The sequence below is a fragment of the Malaclemys terrapin genome, chromosome 3 (assembly GCF_027887155.1).
Source record: "Malaclemys terrapin pileata isolate rMalTer1 chromosome 3, rMalTer1.hap1, whole genome shotgun sequence".
NCBI classification, from domain to species: Eukaryota; Metazoa; Chordata; order Testudines; family Emydidae; genus Malaclemys; species Malaclemys terrapin.
This window is the reverse complement of record NC_071507.1, coordinates 96,680,164-96,702,020: the sequence shown is the minus strand read 5'-3', so window position 1 is coordinate 96,702,020 and position 21,857 is coordinate 96,680,164. Positions and strand designations below refer to the sequence as shown.

The window sequence follows — 21,857 nt, the reverse complement described above, 5'->3', positions numbered from 1 at the left end:
ATCTTCGCAGCCAGGCATTCACCTCCATGATGCATCTGTCTCTGCCCGGGCCCCTACCTTTGACAGGAAGAATCGAAGAGAATACCACCTGTGCTCCAAACTCCTTCACCCGTACTCCCAGAGCCCTGTAGTCACTCTTGATCCGCTCAGTGTCACACCGCGCAGTATCATTTGTGCCCACATGGATGAGTAGCATGGGGTAGTAGTCAGAGGGCTGGATAATCCTCGACAATGCCTCCGTAACGTCTCGGATACGGGCTCCCGGCAGGCAGCATACCTCTCGAGATGAAATGTCAGGGCGACAGATGGGCACCTCAGTCCCCCTCTGCAGAGAGTCTCCGACCACCACTACCCTACGTTTCCTATTTGCAGTGGTGGCAGCAGACCTCCCAGCCTTAGGGGTACGAGGCTTCTCCTCCTTTACTGTAGGGAGTGATTCCTTCTTTCCTGTATCAAGAAGAGCATAACGGTTACCTATTACCATGGCAGGAGGGTTCGGAGCAGGGGTGGAGCACTGCCTGCTGCCAGAAGTAACCAGCTGCCAGTGTCCACCCTGAGCCATCTCCTCCTCCACCAGTGGTGTATCAGCAGTCCTGTGTACTGGGACAGCTACCTCAGCTGTCTCCACGTGGACACTGTCGAGGAATTGCTCGTGGATTTGGATGCTCCTCAACCTAGCCACCTCCTCCTGTAGCTTTCCCACCTGCTGCCTGAGAGATTCCACCAGCAGGCACCTCTCACATTGGATGGTCCCCCCCAGCCTGGATATCAGTAAGTGGAAATCGCAAGTTACAATCTCTGCAAAACCACACCAGGATCTGGGTAGAAGCATCCATGCTCAGGCACTCTGTCTGGCTACAGGCACAGAGGAAACAGAAGCAGTGCTGGCACAGGTGTTGCGGGTCTTCCTAACCATCGTAAGCCTCCCTCTGTCAAACTCCTGTCTGCAGCACCCGGTCCGCTGAAAGGGTTGTTTAAGCAAGAAGTTTTGAATGTAGTTGGTTTATAGGTATTATTGCCTTGGGTGTTGGTTGCTGGGACTGCCAACAGGGGTTGGGCCTTGCCCCCTCTGGAGACACCTGGGGCACAACACTGGAGGAGCAGGCAGCCAGGTTCCCCATCTTCCCAGGGATGGTGGGACTCAGGCTTTGGGCTTCAGCCCTGGGGTGGTAGGGTGGCAGGGTCTGGCCACAGGGCTTCAGGCTTCGGGCTCTGTCCTCTGGCCACAGGGCCTTGGGCTCCGGTCCCCTTCTGCCTCCCTGGCCCCTGTTGCCTCCCCCGATACCCCATCCAGGGCTTAATTTGTCCCCAAACTTACCAGGGCTAAATAAGTCTGCTGTGAAAGGTGATACTTGTATGTTTGTTAATATCACTTTTCACAACAGACTTACTAGCTAGCAATAAAAAAAAAATACACTGATTTGGACATGTATATATGCATATTATTTGTGCGTATTTTTGTTTTTCCTAAAGATAATTCAGTATTTTAGTAAAAAGTGTGAGAGCGGCTACCAGCGGGGGGGAGGGATAGCTCAGTGGTTTGAGCATTGGCCTGCTAAACCCAGGGTTGTGAGTTCAATCCTTGAGGGGGCCACTTGGGGATCTGGAGCAAAATCAGTACTTGGTCCTGCTAGTGAAGGCAGGGGGCTGGACTTGATGACCTTTCAAGGTCCCTTCCAGTTCTAGGAGAAGGGATATCTCAATTAATTAATTAATTAATACTCTGAGGCATTCAAATAATTTGTCCTGAGAACCCCTGCTCTAGTTGTCTTTAGCACTGGGCCTATGGAAATGTATATATTATGAAAAATGACCTTTTTCGCCTTTGAAAGATGCATGCCAGATGGTTGCTTATACATGTCTGGCTCTAGAGTTTTATATACAAAGACTTGATGGAGTTCATTTATTTGGCCTTTTCTGTGAGTTTTGAAGTACACTTTTTAATACAGTACATGAAAACTTTCAAGGGGGTGTAAATATTGATACTATCCTTTTTTTGGGGAGGGGGGGGGAGGGAAAGTGGGTTGTTGCCTAATTGGGAAACATAATTATTTTTCATGATGCTTTGCTTGTCATTTGCCTTTCGCCTGTATTTTTCAAGACCTAAATTAATGGCCTGTTTTTAAGTCATACTGAGTACACACAGCTTAGTTGATGACAATGATTTGTGCATGCTTGGCACGTCTTCAAATTAGTTCCCAACTGCATATGTTCTGGAATAAGTGGTTGTAATGAACCATATGGAAAACTTAAGATGTGACACATTTTGAATATGGTAGGCAAAGGAAAAGGCAAGGCGTCCTTATTTCAATGACCGTAATCCCGCCATTCCAATCAGAGTAGCAAAATTTAGTACAAGAGTTGTCTCTGGACTGATCAGGTAAAAGGAGACTGGGTGCAACTCTCGAGGGTGAAAAGGGAATTGGAATAAAACTGACATGCATACAGATTGGTGCAGAGAAGAAAAAAATTGTTTTGGGGTTAAAGATAGAGTAGGGAAAATTGTTCTTGTTATCTGTGTATGAACTGAAGAGTATCCGTTAGCAAGTAGAAGTCAGAACAGACTGGAGAAACTAAAAGCATTCCAAAATTATAAGGTGAGACATTACTCCATTACTGTCACCCAGCAATACATCCACTAAACCTAGATAATTCTGTAGTGAATTATCAAATTATTGTGCAGAAAGATTTCTTTGGATTGGCTGAATATGGATTTAAATATTAAGATTACTAGATTTTTTTTTGATGATCGCTACCCAACATACAGCTCCACCAAAGTATTTTATTTAGCTTTTTAATACAGTTGTTACAAAAGTTGAATTATTAACTATTAGTTTCAAGAACTCGAAGGAAATGATGAAACCCAAAAGATCTCCCAAAATATTTCCAAATTGTGGGTGGTCTTATATACTGTCCATATCAATTAGAGTAAGTAAAAGACACACTTTTAGTTTGAACTCTGAATTTCAGTGTTTTTGTAGTTTAGGCCCAGCCTTCATGGTCTAATTTTTTTTTTAAGCTCCTAAAAAGTAAAATGAAACCTTGTCAATACGCACAGTGCATCTAACTCCATGGTGTGATGGATAGTTAATTTTAAACAACTAATATATTCAATCATGGTTGTGTTTGTGTTTTTTGTTTTTTAAACAAATGTGGAGAAGAGAAAAGGGCATTTAGCTAAAGGAAATTACCTTCCCAAATATAACCTTTTTAAATGATGTAATTTTCCCCCCATATGTTTTCTGAATAGAACTAGTGTTCTCATACAGGGCAAGTAACAAGTTGGGTTTTAGCCATACAATGTTGAGCAATAACTCTAGATTTTCTAGGTGAGCATATTGAGATAAGAAATTTCATTTATGGAATTACAGAGATTGTGCTTCTCCCCCCCTCCCCCCTCCTTTCGCTGGAGAACACTATTTTAAACTTAAATCAATTTTTACTCAGTTGCTTTTTCATTAGTCAAATTTATTCGCTCAACGGACATCCAATTTCTGTTGAGATTATTTTTATTCAACTCCCACAATGTGTGCAGTTTTAGTTTTACATGCAATGGTCTTTAAAACTGCTTAACATAGAACCTAGAATGACGGAACCATGTCTCATCTTTCTAATCAATATGAAACACTTCCAGGATCACATTCATTGTAATGGCAGCTGGGTATAGCCCTGATTTAGCAAATCACTTAAACATGTGCTTACATTCCTCCCCATTTAGCAAAATACTTTAGTATGTGCTGAAGTACTCTGCTAAATTGGGGACTCTAGACCCCGGTTTTTAATTGCAGTGTAACTGTACACTGTATGTGAAGCTAATGTGTGGAGGGGATTTGTCTTCCCCAAGAAAATCAGTCCATGAGTTCTGTAGATAATTGCAAACTTCAGCTTCAGGAAATATATTATTTGCAAGCCAGACTTCAACAGTTGCACTTTTGTTGGAGTAGTTTGATAAATAACATGTTGCTTTTATAGGAAATGTCTCAATTTAAATTGAGACCATTTATTCAGGCAGATTAGAAGCTAGTATAAAGTATGTTATTAGTCTGTTTTTTATTTCCTCCTCTTTTAATGTATATCCAAAATATCTTGGTGGGGAAGAGGGCATGAACTAGTGCACCAATGAACTGCCCAGATCGAATCTGGGAGGCAAACGGAATCAGCATTTGGATATCTGCAGCTTGTCTGAAGTTTTAACCCATGACTGTTTTATGTTCTCTGCTGTGTACAGTTTCTGATAGCATTCAGTCTGTGATCATCAGCGATACAACAAAAGCCCACAAATCATTGAACATAATCAAAAGGATAGACAGTTTATTTTTTCCTTCACTCTTCTATAGAAACTAATTAGTCTTACTTAGTGCGTCCATATTTGACTCTTTCCCCCCCCCCCCTTTAACTTAATTGGTCTGTACTGTTCTTTGGAGAATAACTCAAACTATTATTTCTGAAAAAGTCTGTTTTGAGTACTACGTGAGTTTAGGTATTGTGGAGCTCTTATATAAGCCTTTTATTTCAGCATACTGCAGTAGTTTGTTACTGTCCTTAATACTAATTATATAAAACACCAGCCAGGCTGTCTGTATCAGCCGTTTCCCTGCTATTTATTTATTAAATCAAAACTCTTTGTATTTCCTACCTTGAACATTATGTTGGGAAGAGTGAGTCAGTGGAGTATGTGAGTATAAAGTGACAGTTATCCATTATTATGGTTTTAAATAGGGGGTTTTTTGGTCATGATTAACTGTCAGCAGTGCCAAAGCAAACATTCCTTTGCATCCTTTTTCTCTTGCTTTCCAAAACCATTTACAGTTGTAAAAAGAAAATCTGTCTTGTCTTTTACTGACTCTGCAGCTAATTTGTTTAGGAAACTTTTTAATGGAGTAAATGGGCCTTCTAGACAACACTAATTTTTTGGCATTTATTGGCAGGAGTCAACGTCTGCTGGAGGTTCCATAATTTTTCTAACGCAATAGCTGTAAAGTTTAAAGAAGAAGAAAAAGAAAAAAAAAACTCAACCATGTAACTCTCAAACATTTTAGTGAGAAGAGATAATTAAAACCTGTTGAATGCATAGCTTTAGAATGCAGAATGTAGAATAGATTGTATTGGGGTATATGATAAATAGTATCTTTTATTTTGGTTTGATGCACAGCATTAATTTTGTTACTAGCCAAACTACTTTTAAATTTTAAAAACAGTGCACAGGTACATTCCTTTAAAGTCTGTGTGTATGCACATTATGCATTTGGTGCCAAGAAGAGTTTATTCAGAAGTTAATTCATTTTATAGATATTTCTTTAAATGGCTGGAATTTAATTCATAATGCTTTATCTTGTAAAAGTAGCATGCTCAGTCCTGAGAGATTGTTGTTCTACTAAAAGCTTTTGGGCCAATTAAGCATAAGTGAGGCTCTGTAAAGGAGTCCTGACTATTTCTCTCCCGAGGTGGTGATGGCTTTAATACAAGGTATTGATTTATTGAATCAGGTATGTGAACCAGGAAGACTTATGGGGTTGTAAAAGGCTTTCTCCCCTATCTCAGTATTTCTGGCCTGAAGCATTCAGAAACCTTGAGTCAGGTAACCAAAATCAAGAGATTTGTTTTAAAATCATGAGCTTTAGCTCCCTCCCTTCTCAATTGAGATTTTATTTGTCTTCTGGATTTTTTTAGGCCTTGATGGTACGTTTCGCTGAAACCATGAGGGCTAGAAACTTATTTTCAACAACCCAGATGAAAAGATGGGAGAGGTATTTGGACAAAGACATTTATCTGGATAAGTCGGTCTTTACTTGGGAGAAGGGATATACATTTTCAATTTGTGTAGCTCAAAGAATTTTTTTAAATCAATTTATGAATAGACAGCATTTGACTCCAGTTAAGATCATCATATTTTTGCTACTAGGTAAGTGCTCTGTTGGAGGGGTTGTGAGGAAAGGGAAACATATGGCAGTTATGTCTGGGAATGGATGGCTTGGGGAAGAAATTATTAAAGAGATTAATTTTATGGCAAAATGCCAGGATCCTAGAGATCCCCTTACCTGCTTACTTAATGTTGCGGTAAAGCATCTACATTTTTAACAGAATGACAAATGTTTTCCTTATTGTTAGCAGCTAGATTTTTGTATAGTACTTTACTGGAAAAATTTGACTCCTCCTTTGGAACTGTGATATAGTAAAATATGGACTGTTCTTGTGAAAACTTTTCATTACAAATACATATACAAGAGAAGTGCAAAAAAGTGGATAGGTATTGAGAAATTTGGTTAGCCTTTTTAATCTACTCAGAGGAGGAGGGCTGCCCAGCCAGCAAACCAGAATCTTCAGCTAGGATTTTTGAATATTAACCTGAATAGGTAATATACAATGTAGTATTTTATTGTAACTTTGCCTTAATAAAGGGGGGGGGAGGAGTTTCTCATGTAATCCCATGATTCTCTGTAAGAGAGACACCAAAACACTGCAAGACCTACAATAAAATCACAAAAGTTGTTAACACTTCTGTCTGCTTCATTACATCAAATAAGTATGTTGCAGTCTTAATACACTCTAGTTTGAAGGCTAGGAACCTTCAGTGAAAGGGTAGAAGTCTGAAGTACAAGTGTCCGATGCGGTGTTAGCAAGCGGATTACATTCATGTATAAACGTTTTTCTCCAATATGGGAAAATCCTTCATATTATATTCTAGCTCAGCAGTTTTATACTGCCATATATCACTGTAACATTTGAGAGCCTATAAATTGGACTCAAATGCATTTAACATTCAGATATATTTGTTACCTTTGTTTGTTGCTACTTTCCAAAGTTCTTTGCATTTAAACAAAGCCTTTGTTTCCTCACATCCTATCTTTTTCCTACTACTTAATCCTGTGGTGAAGTCATCTGGCTGAGTTTGTGACACTACAGTCACTTTCAAAACAATGAGTTGTGATACCCTAAGCACAGGCTGAAACAAAAAGAGAAGCTTCTGTATTAAACACTCCCATGCAGCTCCAATAATAGAAAAATAATCAGCAGAAGTCTAATATGCCTTAGAAGTAAATCTCAGGGGTCTTCTTCCACATATCCTACCGCACAGAAGTCTGGGACTTTACTCTCTCTAGAGCCATTTCCTTAAGATTACTGGCAACTGCTAGCCATTTGTACAGACAATGTTTGTAACCCAGGATTTGCCCTTGCTGATGATCTCAACTCCTGACTCTGTTTGTACCATCAGAGTAGCAGCAGCAGCCGCGTCCGACTGAAATTCGAAATCTGTGATGCAGGTGCTGGGAATTGGAGAACCAAATTTAAAAAATTAATTCTAAAAGGGAAATGAGCGTGTTTAGATGTCTTTGAGCCAAATCAGAGTTTATAGGAACAGTTTTATGTTTTTTGAAAAGTAGTTCTGGTGTTTGACACCAGTAAGACCCATATTTCCTTAAGGTTTCTTTCCTTATGTGAATGCACAAGAAAGGCATTCATTAGTGCTGGAGGAAATGGCTTCATACATAATGAAAGACCTTTGTTATAAGCTAGCGTTACTGGTCAAATGGTGGTGCTGTGCTATAATTAATGGTATATTGTCAGTCAATATGGATTTATGTGCACCACATTTATTAGTGTTAAATCTCTTTGCAGTCAAGATTAAATGTATCTAATTGTTCTCCTTGTAGTTCTGTCAGTCTTTCGTGCCTAGGCAGTGCATGTTTCATCAAGAAGATGAGATGCTGAAGATCAATAAATACCAAAACCATGTGTTTCAACTTGAGTGAAGTGTGTGTGTGTGTGTGTGTGTGTGTGTGTGTGTGTGTGTGAGAGAGAGAGAGAGAGATGAACTATTACTCTGTCATGTGTATACATGATCTTGACTCCCTCTAGTGACTGAGGGTATGTCTACACTACGAAATTAGGTCGAATTTATAGAAGCCGGTTTTATAGAAATCGGTTGTATACAGCCGATTGTGTGTGTCCCCACATAAAATGCTATAAGTGTATGAAGTCGGCGGACCGCATCCACAGTACCGAGGCTAGCGTCGACTTCCGGAGCATTGCAGTGTGGGTAGCTATCCCACAGTTCTCGCAGTCTCCGCCGCCCATTGGAATTCTGGGTTGAGATCCCAATGCCTGAATGATGCAAAACAGTGTCATGGGGAGTTCTGGGTATATGTCGCCAGGCACCTCCCCCTCCGTCAGAGCAACGGCAGACAATCGATTCACGCCTTTTTATCTGGGTTACCTGTGCAGACAACATACCACGCCAAGCATGGAGTCCGCTCAGCTCACCGTCGCCATATGTCCTCTGGGTGCTGGCAGACGTGGTACTGCATTGCTACACAGCAGCAGCTAATTGCCTTTTGGCAGTAGACGGTGCAGTATGACTGGTAGCCTTCATCGGCGATCTGAGTGTTGGCAGACATGGGACTGGCAGACATGGGGCTGCACTGCACACAACAGCAGCCCCTCGCCTTTTGGTAGAAGATGGTATATTATGACTGGTATCTGTCATCATCGTACTGCAGTGGCTGTCAATCATGGGCACCTGGGCAGTCTCGACAATGATGGCTATCAGTCGTAGTATGCTATTTTCTGCCAAGCGCCCAGTATTTTCTGCCAAGCAGCCAGAAGATGCCAAGGGCTATCAGTCATGCTGCACCGTCGTCTGCCAGCTTAAGATGTAAAAAATAGATTTGTTCTGTATTCATTTGCTTCCCCCTCCCTCTGTGAAATCAATGGCCTGCTAAACCCAGGGTTTTGAGTTCAGTCTTGGGGGGGGGGGGGGCATTCTGTGTGACAATTGTTTGTGTTTCTCCCTGATGCACAGCCACCTTTGTTGATTTTAATTCCCTGTACCTGTACGCCATGTCGTCACTCGCCCCTCCCTCCCTCAGATACTAGTTTCACGCCTTTTTTCAGACCAGACGCCATAGCACTGGGATCATGGAGCCCGCTCAGATCACCGTGGCAATTATGAGCACTATGAACACCACGCGCATTGTCCTGGAGTATATGCAGAGCCAGGACATGTCAAAGCAAAACCAGGACCAGCCGAGGAGACGATTGCAGCGTGGTGACGAGAGCGATGAGGAAATTGATATGGACATAAACCTCTCACAAAGTACAGGCCCCAGCAATGTGCAAATCATGGTGTTACTGGGGCAGGTTCATGCCGTGGAACGCCGATTCTGGGCCTGGGAAACAAGCAGAGACTGGTGGGACCACATCGTGTTGCAGGTGTGGGACGATTCCCAGTGGCTGCGAAACTTTCGCATGAGTAAGGGCACTTTCATGGAACTTTGTGACTTGCTTTCCCCTGCCCTAAAGTGCCAGAATACCAGGATGAGAGCAGCCCTCACAGTTGAGAAGCGAGTGGTGATAGCCCTGTGGAAGCTTGCAACGCCAAACAGCTACCGGTCAGTCGGGAATCAATTTGGAGTGGGCAAATCTACTGTGGGGGCTGCTGTGATCCAAGTTGTCAGGGCAATGAAAGACCTGGTGATATCAAGGGTAGTGACTCTGGGAAACGTGCAGGCCATAGTGGATGGTTTTGCTGCAATGGGATTCCCAAACTGTGGTGGGGCGATAGATGGAACCCATATCCCTATCTTGGCACCGGAGCACCAAGCCACCGAGTACATAAACCGCAAGGGGTACTTTTCAATGCTGCTGCAAGCCCTGGTGGATCACAAGGGCCGTTTCACCAACATCAACGTGGGATGGCCGGGAAAGGTACATGATGCTCGCAACTTCAGGCACTCTGGTCTGTTTCAAAAGCTGGAGGAAGGCACTTTCTTCCCGGACCAAAAAATAACCTTTGGGGATGTTGAAATGCCTATAGTTATCCTTGGGGTCCCAGCCTACCCCTTAATGCCATGGCTCATGAAGCCGTACACAGGCAGCCTGGACCGTAGTCAGGACCTGTTCAACTACAGGCTGAGCAAGTGCCGAATGGTGGTGGAATTTGCATTTGGACGTTTAAAAGCGCGCTGGTGCAGCTTACTGACTCGCTCAGACCTCAGCAAAAAGAATATCCCCATTGTTATTGCTGCTTGCTGTGCGCTCCACAGTATCTGTGAGAGTAAGGGGGAGACATTTATGGCTGGGTGGGAGGTTGAGGCACATCGCCTGGCCACTGATTACACACAGCCAGTCACCAGGGTGGTTAGAAGAGCACAGCAGGGCGCGGTGCGCATCAGAGAAGCTTTGAAAACGAGTTTTGTGACTGGCCAGGCTATGGTGTGAAACTTCTGTTTTTTGTTTCTCCTTGATGAACCCTCCGCCCCCCCCCTCCGCCGGTTCACTCTACTTCCCTGTAAACCAAAAACCCCACCCTCCCCTCCCCCTTCGAGCACCGCTTGCAGAGGCAATAAAGTCATTGTTATTTCACATTCATGCATTCTTTATTAATTCATCACACAAGTAGGGGGATAATTGCCAAGGTAGCCTGGGATGGGTGGGGGAGGAGGGAAGGAAAAGGACACACTGCAGTTTAAAACTTTAAGTCTTATTGAAGGCCAGCCTTCTGATGCTCGGGCAATCATCTGGGGTGGAGTGACTGGGTGGCCGGAGGCCCCCCCACCGTGTTCTTGGGCGTCTTGGTGAGGAGGCTATGGAACTTGGGGAGGAGGGCTGTTGGTTACACAGGGGCTGTAGCGGCGGTCTCTGCTCCTGCTGCCTTTTCTGCAACTCAACCATACGCTGGAGCATATCAGTTTGATGCTCCAGCAGCCGGAGCATCGACTCTTGCCTTCTGTCTGCAAGCTGATGCCACCTATCATCTTCAGCCCGCCACTTGCTCTGTTCATCCCGCGATTCAGCCTGCCACCTCTCCTCTCGTTCATACTGTGCTTTTCTGTAGTCTGACATTGACTGCCTCCATGCATTCTGCTGTGCTCTTTCAGCGTGGGAGGACATCTGGAGCTCTGTGAACATGTCATCCCGAGTCCGCCGTTTTCTCCTAATCTTCACTAGCCTCTGTGAAGGAGAAACATTTGCAGCTGGTGGAGGAGAAGGGAGAGGTGGTTAAAAAAGACACATTTTAGAGAGCAATGGGTACACTCTTTCACGTTAAATTTTGCTGTTCACGTTACACAGCACATGTGCTTTTGTTACAAGGTTGCATTTTTCCTCTTATATTGAGGGCCTGCCAGTTTGGTGTGTGAGATCACTCATGCAGTGCCAGGCAACAGATTTCGGCTTGCAGGCAGCCATGGTAAGCCACAGTCTTTTGGCTTTTTTTCACCTTCTTAACATGTGGGAATGGTTTCAAACAGTAGCGCCCTCATTTCCCATACCAAGCACCCGTTGGGTTGGCCATTTAAAATGGGTTTGCAATGTAAAAGGAGGGGCTGCGATTTCCGGGTTAACATGCAGCACAAACCCAACTAACCCCACCCCCCCCCCACACACACACACAATTCTCTGGGATGATCACTTCACCCCTCCCCCACACCACGTGGCTAACAGCGGGGAACATTTCTGGTCAGCCGAGCAGGAACGGACACCTCTGAATGTCCCCTTAATAAAATCACCCCATTTCAACCAGGTGACCGTGAATGATATCACTCTCCTGAGGATAACAAAGAGCGATAAGGAATGGATGTTGTCTGCATGCCAGCAAACACCAGGACCATACGCTGCCATGCTTTGTTATGCAATGATTCCAGACTACGTGCTACTGGCCTGGCGTGGTAAAGTGTCCTACCATGGTGGATGGGATAAGGCAGCCCTCTCCAGAAACCTTTTGCAAGGGCTTTGGGAGTACATGAAGGAGAGCTTTCTGGAGATGTCCCTGGAGGATTTCCGCTCCATCCTCATACACGTTAACAGACTTTTCCAGTAGCTGTACTGGCTGCGATTGCCAGGGCAAATTAATCATTAAACACGCTTGCTTTTAAACCATGTGTAATGTTTACAAAGGTACACTCACCAGAGGTCCCCGGTGTGCCCTCAGGGTCTGGGAGCACGCCTTGGGTGAGTTCGGGAGTTACTGGTTCCAGGTCCAGGGTGATAAACATATCCTGGCTTTTGGGGAAACCGGTTTCTCCGCTTCCTTGCTGCTGTGAGCTATCCACATTATCTTCATCCTCCTCTTCCTCGTACCCCAAACCCTCTTCCCTGTGTGTTTCTCCAGTGAAGGAGTCTTAGCACACGGTTGGGGTAGTGGTGGCTGCACCCCCTAGCATGGCATGCAGCTCTGCGTAGAAGCGGCATGTTTGCGGCTGTGCCCCGGACCTTCCGTTTGCCTCTCTGGCTTTGTGGTAGGCTTGCCTTAGCTCCTTAATTTTTCATGCGGCACTGCTGTGCGTCCCTGTTATGGCCTCTGTCCTTCATGGCTTTGGAGACCTTTTCTAATATTTTGCCATTTCTTTTACTGCTACGGAATTCAGCTAGCACTGATTCATCTCCCCATATGGCAAGCAGATCCCGTACCTCCCATTCAGCTCATGCTGGAGCTCTTTTGCGATCCTGGGACTCCATCATGGTTATTTGTGCTGATGAGCTCTGCGTGGTCACCTGTGCTCTCCACGCTGGGCAAACAGGAAATGAAATTCAAACGTTCGCGGGGCTTTTCCTGTCTACCTGGTCAGTGCATCTGAGTTGAGAGTGCTGTCCAGAGCGGTCACAATGAAGCACTGTGGGATAGCTCCCGGAGGCCAATAATGTCGAATTCCGTCCACACTACCCCAATTCCGACCCGCTAAGGCCGATTTTATCGCTAATCCCCTCATCAGAGGTGGAGTAAAGAAACCGGTTTAAAGGGCCCCTTAAGTTGAAAGAAAGGGCTTCGTCGTGTGAACGTGTCCAGGCTTAATTCGATTTAATGCTGCTAAAGTCGACCTAAACTCGTAGTGTAGACCAGGCCTGAGTTCAGTGACTATACAGCTAATTATATTGCAGGGCTTAACAAAAACAGATTTGTGCTTTTGGTGTTGAAAGTCACAGGTGCAATTCCAGACAATTGTTGTGTGTGTGTGTGTCCAAACCTCTTTACACAGCAAGAAGAGAATGTCACTGTTAGTTCAAGAAGAAGAAAGCTAAGAACTACAGTGCAGAAAAGATCCAAGCAGTTTTGAATACAGTCTATTTAGGCTGAGAAAAGATTGAAGTGTGTTACAAAGCCAGTCCAGTCTAAAAATGCTAATGACTCTTGAAAATGTCAGACCATTGTGTGCCTAATTTTTGCCTGTATTCTGTCCTTTGAATGTGTTCGTAGATTAGATTTTTAAATCTGATTTCCTTATATAGTCCTAGATAGCATCCAGCAGTAAAACTTAATTTTTGTAAAAAGCAAATCCAGAGAACATAATGCTATAGAAATCCAGGTACTGTTTATCTTTAAAACTGTGTCCTAGCAAATTTTTATAATGAAAACCACATTGTTTAGATGGTACTGTGGAAACATGAATCTGATGCAATGCATTATACCTGGTGTTATGTATTAAATCAGGGGTGGACAAACTTTTTGCCCCAAGGGCTACATCTTGGTATGGAAATTGTATGGCAGGCCATGAATGTGCACAGAATTGGAGGTTGGGGGTAGGGGGTAGGACTCTGACTGGGGCTGAGGGCTCTGGGGTGGGGCTGGGGATGAGGGGTTGGAAGTGCAGGAGGGTGTTCCGCACTGGGACCGATGGGTTCGAAGGGTGGGAGGGGGATCAGGGTTGGGGCAGGGGATAGGGGCACGGAAGGGGGTCAGGGGTGCAGGCTCCAGGCGGCGCTTACCTCAAGGAGCTCCTGGAAGCAGCGGAATATCTCCGCTCTGGCTCCTATACAGAGGCGCGGCTAGGTGGCTCTGTGCGCTGCCCCTGCAGCTCCCATTGGTCATGGTTCCTGGCCAATAGGAGCAGTGGAGGTGGCGTTTGGGGTGGCGGCAGCATACAGAGCCCCTTGGCTGCCTCTGTGCATAGGAGCCAGAGGGGGGACATGCCACTGCTTCTGGGAGCCACACAGAGCCATGGCACGCTAAGAGTGGTGCAAGCCCCCGACCCCACTCCCTGGCTGGAGCGCCGGAGCGGCGCAAGCCCCTGACCCCACTCTCCAGCAGGAGCTTGAGGGATGGATTAAAACATCTGAAGGGCTGGATGTGGCCCCCAGGCCATAGCTTGCTCACCCCTGCCTTAAATGCACTGAAATCAAGCTAACACAGAACACACTTCCTGCTTGATGATCAGTATATTTCTTTGTGAGCACGTCAGTAGTGTTCTGTGATCTGCACTGGCTGCTGTATGCTTTCCTGATGGAGTTTGTGTTGATTTTTACCTATAAACCATGAAACCAGACTACCTCTTTATTAGTGTGATACTGCCATAAGGTGCATTCCAGGAAGAGCCTAGGCTTAAGCCAGCCATCTTGTCCCCGCTGTCTGAAATAGCCAAATTTGCTGAACTTCAGGACGTGTTACAAAGTCTCTCAATATTCCTTATGCTTTGAGGGACCAACAGTGTGTTCAGGACTAGTATGTATAGATGAGGTTGGGTACCATTTGGGTTAGTTTTACTTTTTTTTCTAATTATTGTCTGATTTTTAGAGGGCGGGGGATTGAGGAGAGGCTACTGGCTTTATTTGCATCTGTATAGTTGTGCATATATGTAGTGTATGTATGTGTGTGTATATATTTATTTATTTTTACAAGTCCATAGAACTTTGCATAGGAGCTTCCATGCTTTTTTATATTGGTGTTATAAATCAAAGTAAATGAAATAAGGGTAGAAAATGGTTTGGTTCAGAAACTGCCTAGAACCTGAAGCTAAGCAGAACCCCCTCAGATAGCCAAAAGCCATATAGAATTATCCTGCCGGTTTGAGGCTGATCTGTAGCAATTGACTAAAGCTACTAAAGAGTGGGTATCATCCACAAATTACAAAGGAACACAATGTTGCATTCTCAGGAAGTAGCCAGTGCCACCTGCAGGAACTATGTTGCTACATGTTGTTTCTGTAGTTCAATGTACAGCAATTTAAAAAAAACATATGAGATAGATGTAACAAATTTGAATATGATCATATCAGAGGATGTTGTATTCCATTTTTTACTGTATAGATAGCATCATGATGATGCACAGTTAGGATAAATTGTTTGGTTAAATAATCCCCAAACAGCAACACTCACTAAACCACAGAAATATGGGATGATATGGACACCACCTTGCTTACACTAGGAAATAACCATTGGAAGTTGCCTACTTGTAGATGCTTTCTTTTTTCCTGGAAATCTTGTGAAAAGTATTACATGTACCAGTACAGGAATTACTTAAACTGTGGGTAAAGGATGAGGAAACCTATGTGTGATGGAGATCAGAGGTAAGTATTATTCCTGGACCACTGTCGAGTTTATAAATCATGCAGTGACTCCTGCATTGGTTTACACCACATTACTACTTCAGAAATAGAGATCTATATTTCACTGTTTCACTGTTCAAAACCAGTATTTGTTCATCTCTGGTATCGATACCCATCACTGACTACTCGAACATCTGCCGGATTAATAGGTTGGTGTAACATGGTTCCTAGTATATGTTTGAATTTTCATTTTTCTTTCTCCTTCTCATCTTCTCTGGTTATAGAAAACTCTGCTTGGGGTAGGTTTTCTTTTTCTTTTTTCCCTTGGAGGATTGGGAGCAGTAGTTGTAAAATGGAAGGTCTCAGAACATGACTGTAAATTTGGTCAAATTCTGGATTAGTCTGATCTCTTCAGGATGTTCATTTGGCATCCCTGGGTGGAGAATGCCTTATCTTTGGCTCTTGCACACTTTATCCTGGATTTCATGATCTACATTGCCCCAGAAAAACATGCTATCTTGGTTCACAGATGGAGATGCCATAGCTGGGATCTGATCCACTAATGGCTTTGAAGATCATTACCAAGGCCTTGAGCTGGCACTGGAAGTGGATTGGTAGCCTGTTATGAGCACATTGGCTAACTCATGGAGAAAGCAGACACCCACATGCTGCACAAACTGGAATTTTTGCATTGTTTTCAGATTAGACAATAATTCAGTCCAGAGGTGACAAACGCATGGAACACTGTGACCAGGCCTTCATTTGGGAGGAAAGGCTGAAGTTTCCTAGAAAGTAGGAGAGGGCAGGTGGTGTGTGTTTTGTCACTGGTGCTACTTGAACTGTTAGGTTCAGTGATTGTTCATATAGTATCCTGAGGCTTTGCACCATTTTGATGGAAATGGGGTGGTGTGGTGGTGGTGCATGCCTTCATTTGATAAGGAGGACAGCATCTCTGCTAGCTCCTCAAAGTGCTCCCCTTCACACCAACATAACGTAGATCTTGCCTGGATTGAGTTGAAGCCAGCTGCTCTTTACTCAGGAACTGGTCTCTCATAGGTGTTGAGACATCTTAATAGTAGTGATATTGATTGCAACTATGGGGAAAAGATATAGAACTGAGTGCTGTCAGTGTGGTGTTGACAGTGGAATTCATGGCATCTTGCTTTAACTTTCAAGTGGTCTTTTGTATATTATGATATGCAGGGAAGATAGCACAGACCTCTGTGGGACTCTGCAGGATCATCGGGAAGAAAATCAGTTCCTCATCAACACTCTCTCTGGTTTCTGCTGGACAGAAATGAATGGAGCCATTGTGCTGTGCTGTGCCGTGTACTCTATACGGGAACTTCCAAGGTGAAGATATCACCAACTTAATATTTGTTGTAGACAAGAACTCTAACTTTCAAGAGAGGGGTCTTAAGCTGCTGGAAACACAGGAAAAGAATTAAGGCCTTTGAACATTCTTAACTCTGCATTTTCATGATTTCTATTCTTTTATCCCCTCTTGCCTTTATTTAGAATTTTTTTGAGTTTTCAATGTGTTTAAGGATGGGCTTGATTTTAAAGAAAGTTCTTGTTTATTACCTTTATTTTTGTATACTTATTACCATAATGACAGCATGGTGGAGATGTTTTGTCTGAGGGTGTTCAGGGACCCAACCAGTGACAGTGTGGTTTATGTAGAATCCGTGACACCAAGGAGAAAGGCAGAGGGCCGATGGACCAGCATTCAGTGTTAGTATGGAATGTAGATCCAGAAGATTGGGAGGGAACATGATATCTAAAGTCCTAGGGTGAAATCCTGATCCCCTTGAAGTGAGTGGTAAAACTTGTGGAGATAGGATTTCACCCCTGGCAGTGCAAAAGGATATCTCAGCCTTTCGATAGAAAGTATTTGATCTATACATAATAAAGACTATTATCCATGATTCAGGAAAGCACTTAAGCACGTGATTAACTTTAAGCAAGTGCTGAAGTCTGATTCGAGTTAAGCACATGATTATGTGCTGCCTTGAATAGGGATGCTTTCCTGAACTGGGGCCTACCCATGCAGTTGTTGCTTAGGGTTACCATACGTCCTCTTTTTCCCGGACATGTCTGGCTTTTCGGCGCTCAAACCCCTGTCCGGGGGGAATTGCCAAAAAGCCGAACATGTCCGGGAAAATGGCGGCTCTGCTCCTCCCCGACTCTTCGGCTCTGTTTAAGAGCCGAGCGCTACGGGCTTTGGGCAGCCCCCATACCTCCGGACCCTGCGCCGCCGGAGCCCGGGAGGGGAAGTGCCTGGCTGGGGGCGCAGGGTCCGGAGGCAAGAGGGCTGCCCGAAGCCCAAGCGCTACCGGCTTCACAGTTTGCCGGGCAGCCTCCAGACCCTGCGCCCCCGGCTGGGCGCTTCCCCTCCCAGGCTCCAGCTGCGCTGGGGAAGCGCCGGCCGGGGACGCAGGGTCTGGGGGCTGCCCGGCAAACCGTGAAGCCGGTAGCGCTCGGGAAGCCCTTTCTGCGTGGCTGGGAGTGGGAGGGAGGAGGGGGCGGAGTTAGGGCGGGGAAGGGGTGGAGTTGGGGCGGGGCTGGGGGGGTTAGGAAATGGGCGGGGCCAGGGCCCATGGGGGGTCCTCTTTTTTTTATTTGCTAGATATGGTAACCCTATTGTTGCTGGTGGTGCCTCCAGGGAGATGTTTTGCTTGTCTCTCAAGAATTAGGCTATGTCTACACTACAGACCTGCAGCTGTGCCACTGCAAGGTCTCCCGGGTAGGCGCCCAGCGTGCGCATGCGCTCTCTCTCTCTTTAAAAAAAAAAAAAAAAAAAAAAAAAAAACAAAAAAACTAAACCACCCCCAATGAGTGATGGTAGCTATGTTGGTGGGAGAGCATCTCCCGCCAACATAGCGCTGTGCACACAGGTGCTTTTGTCGGTGAAACTTATGTGGGTCGGGGTATGGGTTTTTTTTTTTTGTTTGTTTTTTTTTACTGATTTGTTTAGTTCAAATAAGAATCCAAATTCTGGGAGGTGTTATTTCAAACTGCTGACCCTTTTTGGAGTACAATTAGTGATTGCTGCTTTTATTAAGGCTACACTTTAGGAGAGTTTACTCATTGTGCTGTTTCCTTATGTAATACAAATGAATTGCATTTGTTGTGTTCCTTTTTAAACACCATTTAATCACTGATATGCTATTCACTGTGCATTATTTTGAACATTGCAATGAATGGAAATATCTATCATTTTTGCTCTGTTTTTTGGAGCACTTCATTTTTGTAATATTAAAGTTAACTTCTTTTTTGCTTTTTCTGTAACTTCTGAAGTATTTGCAGCAGTTCTTGGTTTTGAGAGGAAAACTGATCTACCATTAGAAAGTTCAAGAAATTTTTGCTCGGAGACCTCCCACTGGGCCCATTTGGGTGGCCCTGGCTGATTATGGCATGTAAAAATGCATGGCCGCAGTTCTGCATGCTTTTGGTTACTGTTAGAGCTTTGCTTACTTTACTTGAGAAACATAAACAGTATAGTTGTATTTATTCATAATATCATGGATAAATGCATATTGCATTTCAAGCTTCCTAATTGGGTACTAATAATAAAGAGCTCTTATGTAGCACTTTTCAATGTTCCTGCAAAAAACAGTAATTAGAATCACAAATACTGTAACTTTGGAATTGTAAGTGTCATGTGGCCTAATAGTTGAAGCCACAAAGGACAGGAATAATAATGGCTTTGTCAATAATTGCAGCTCAAATAAAAACATTCAAAAGTGTCCTGTAAGATTATTTTTCATGAGGTCCCTTGTATGATTGAACTTGCAATTGTTTGTAACCCAGAAGTTCACAGTAGGATTGTTGTATACATTGATTTATTTTGATTAGACGGTAAGCAGGGTTGCATTCTTCTATCTCTTATCTATCTATCATCTACAAGAATATAACCCCAGCACTACTTATGGCCATTGCAAAAGGAAAGGATCTCTCCCTTAATTTGATAAGTAGGTTTTATATCCAACTGCTATTGGTATGGCCAACCCCAAATGATCAAAATTCATGTTAACATTCCCTTTCAAGCAACAAACAAACATGAGACTGGCTTAACAATCATTATGAATAATAATAAATTTGGAGTTCTTTTAGTCTTTCAACTTTCAACACTTTCAAGCTTTTTTCTGCAACTATGCGGTTTAGAAACTTACATTATTTCTTAAATGAAAGCTGAGATTCTTGCATAGTCCCTTCCTTCCAGGAGCTGTGGTTTTGAATAAGACGACATGTTGTTGGCGATCCCTTGAGGTCAAGGATGATCTTTCACAGGTATTATTTTTTATGGGTCCTTTGGTGACTGAGGAGTCCAATCCTTGAGTCACGGGCTCGGCTCTTTGGCAGACATTGCAGGTGGTGTTGGAAGTCAGGTTTGGGCCATGATTGCTGTGTGACTGTTGTCTTTCCTTTCTTGCATTTTTCTGTGACCAGGGCAAGGCAATTTTCCTCAAAAGTGGACTTTCTCTCTCTATGACAAGTCTTTGCCAGTTATCCCTATCATGGGCTACTGTGTCCCAGTGTGTGGTGTCTATGCCACATCTCTTGATGTTTATCTTCAGAGTGTCTTTAAAGCATTTCGTTTGGCCTTCCTGTTTCCTTTCTTCTTTGGTGAGTTGGGGATACAGCAGTTGTTGTGGTAAGCATACATCAGGCCTGTGCAACAGTACCCGCTCCACCTCCGCTGGTGCTGGATAATCAGGGCCTCAATACTGAAGATGTTGGCCTCTGTGAGGACACTGAAGTTAATGTGACAATCCTCCCACTTTATGTTGAAGATCTTCTGCGGAAAGTGCTGGTGCTGGCATTCCAGGTTTCTAAGGTGTTTTCTATAGGTCACCCAAGTCTCTTAGCTGTAGAGGAGAGTTTGGATTACCACCGCTTTATAAACTAAAAGTCTAGTGTGTGTTCTGATGTTGAGATTTGCTGAACACCCAATGAGACAGTCTGCCAAAGGCAAGTCTGGCACAGCGAATTCTGTGCGGAATCTCGACATCCATGTCTGCCCTCTGTTAGAGATGGCTGTCAAGATAGGCAAAGTCCTTCTTTGTCGATGTAGATCTTCCTTGCTGGGTCTGATGATTGACCGGGGGCTGGCTGGTTGAGAACTTTTGTTTTGCCGATGTTCAGAGTTAGCGCTAGGCTTTTATAAGCTGCAGAGGAACAATTAAGGGCTGTTTGTAGATCCTCCTTTGAGTGTGCACCTACAGCACAATCATCAGTGTACTGGAATTTGGTTATTGTTGCTGATATTACTTTAGTTCTGGCATGGAGATGAGAAAGGTTGAAGAGGTTGCCATCAGTCCGATATTGGATGCTAATGCCCTGTGGTAGATAGTCATGGGTTAGTGTTTTCATAGCTGCTAAGAACATGGAGAAAAGGGTGGGTGCCAGTACACGACCTTGTTTTATGCCAGTTGGGATGACAAAGGGCTCAGAGGTAGAACCACTGCACAGGATGGAGGCAGTCATCTGGTCATGGAGGAGTCTTACAATGGTGATAGATTTGCTTGGGCAGCCAAACTTTGACCTGATTTTCCGCAGAGCCTCATGGCTGACAAAAGTCGAAGGCTTTGGTCAGATCGAAAAAGGCCATATACAGCTCCTGATGGTGCATTTGACTTTTTTTTCTGGATCTGCCTGGCTGCAAAAGTCATGTCAGTGGTGGCTCGTGATGGTATGAAGCCAAATGGACTCTGGCAGTACTTCCTCTGCAGGAGGGAGCAGGCGATTCAGATAGATTCAAGCAAGAATCTTCCCAGCAATGGAGAGGAGGGCAATGCCTCAAGAGTTGCCACAGTCACTCCTTTTTTGAAAATGGTGATGATGTTAGCATTATGTAAGACATTATGTATCATAAGACTCAAAAAATTGTGTTAGTTGGAGCACTGTGTCTTCTTTCCTTGGAAAACATTTGTCAAAGTTCAGGCTGTATATTGATCATGTTTTTACTATACTTGTATTAAAGTCCTATCCTGCAAGTGCTTATGTATGTGAGTATTATGTATTTACTCACACGAAAAGTCCCATCGAGATCGATCTGTCTGTACAATACAGAATTCGGGATCAAGGCCTCAGTTTCTAACTTGAAAGTAAGTCTTGCTGTTGCACATCTCTCCTTCTTCCCCCAGCCTTGCCATTCCTCTAATCAAAAACACAAAACTAAAAAACTGATTTCTGAATTCTGTTTACCTAAATATCCAGCAAAGCGGAAGCTGTTCTCTTGACAACTTGATGATGCGAATTGGAAGGAAAAAATTGCCTTTCTTAATCATCAAACTGGATTCCTGCATTTTAAGTATAATTTAAAATTGTAGCCTTCACTTAGTCCTGGTTGTTGCTGCTCAGAATAGATCTAGACAACACTAGGGTGACCAGATAGCAAATGTGAAAAATCGGGACAGGGGGTGGGGAGTAATAGGCGCCTATATAAGAAAAAGCCCCAAATATTGGAACTGTCCCTATAAAATTGGGACATCTGGTCACCCTAAGACAACACTGGGGTAGAAAGCTTAAGGATAGGTGTAAACTGATGCTGCCGCTGTTGCTAATGCTGGGGGAACTGCGCTAGTGCTAGCGTAA

At 44.0% G+C, this 21,857-nt stretch overlaps 1 protein-coding gene across 5 annotated transcripts in view; it reads left to right on the top strand.

The window, feature by feature from the left end:
* The window catches only part of PLEKHG1 (pleckstrin homology and RhoGEF domain containing G1), a 220,167-nt gene that overhangs the window by 41,185 nt on the left and 157,125 nt on the right, over nucleotides 1-21,857 (top strand). The window contains exon 1 of one of the 5 annotated variants that reach the window (XM_054023198.1): nucleotides 16,581-16,610. The exons of the other annotated variants lie outside the window; for them this stretch is intronic. The gene's annotated coding sequence lies outside the window, so the exon portion shown is untranslated. Of the gene's footprint in view, nucleotides 1-16,580; nucleotides 16,611-21,857 lie in introns of those variants that run through there. 5 annotated transcript variants of the gene reach the window in all.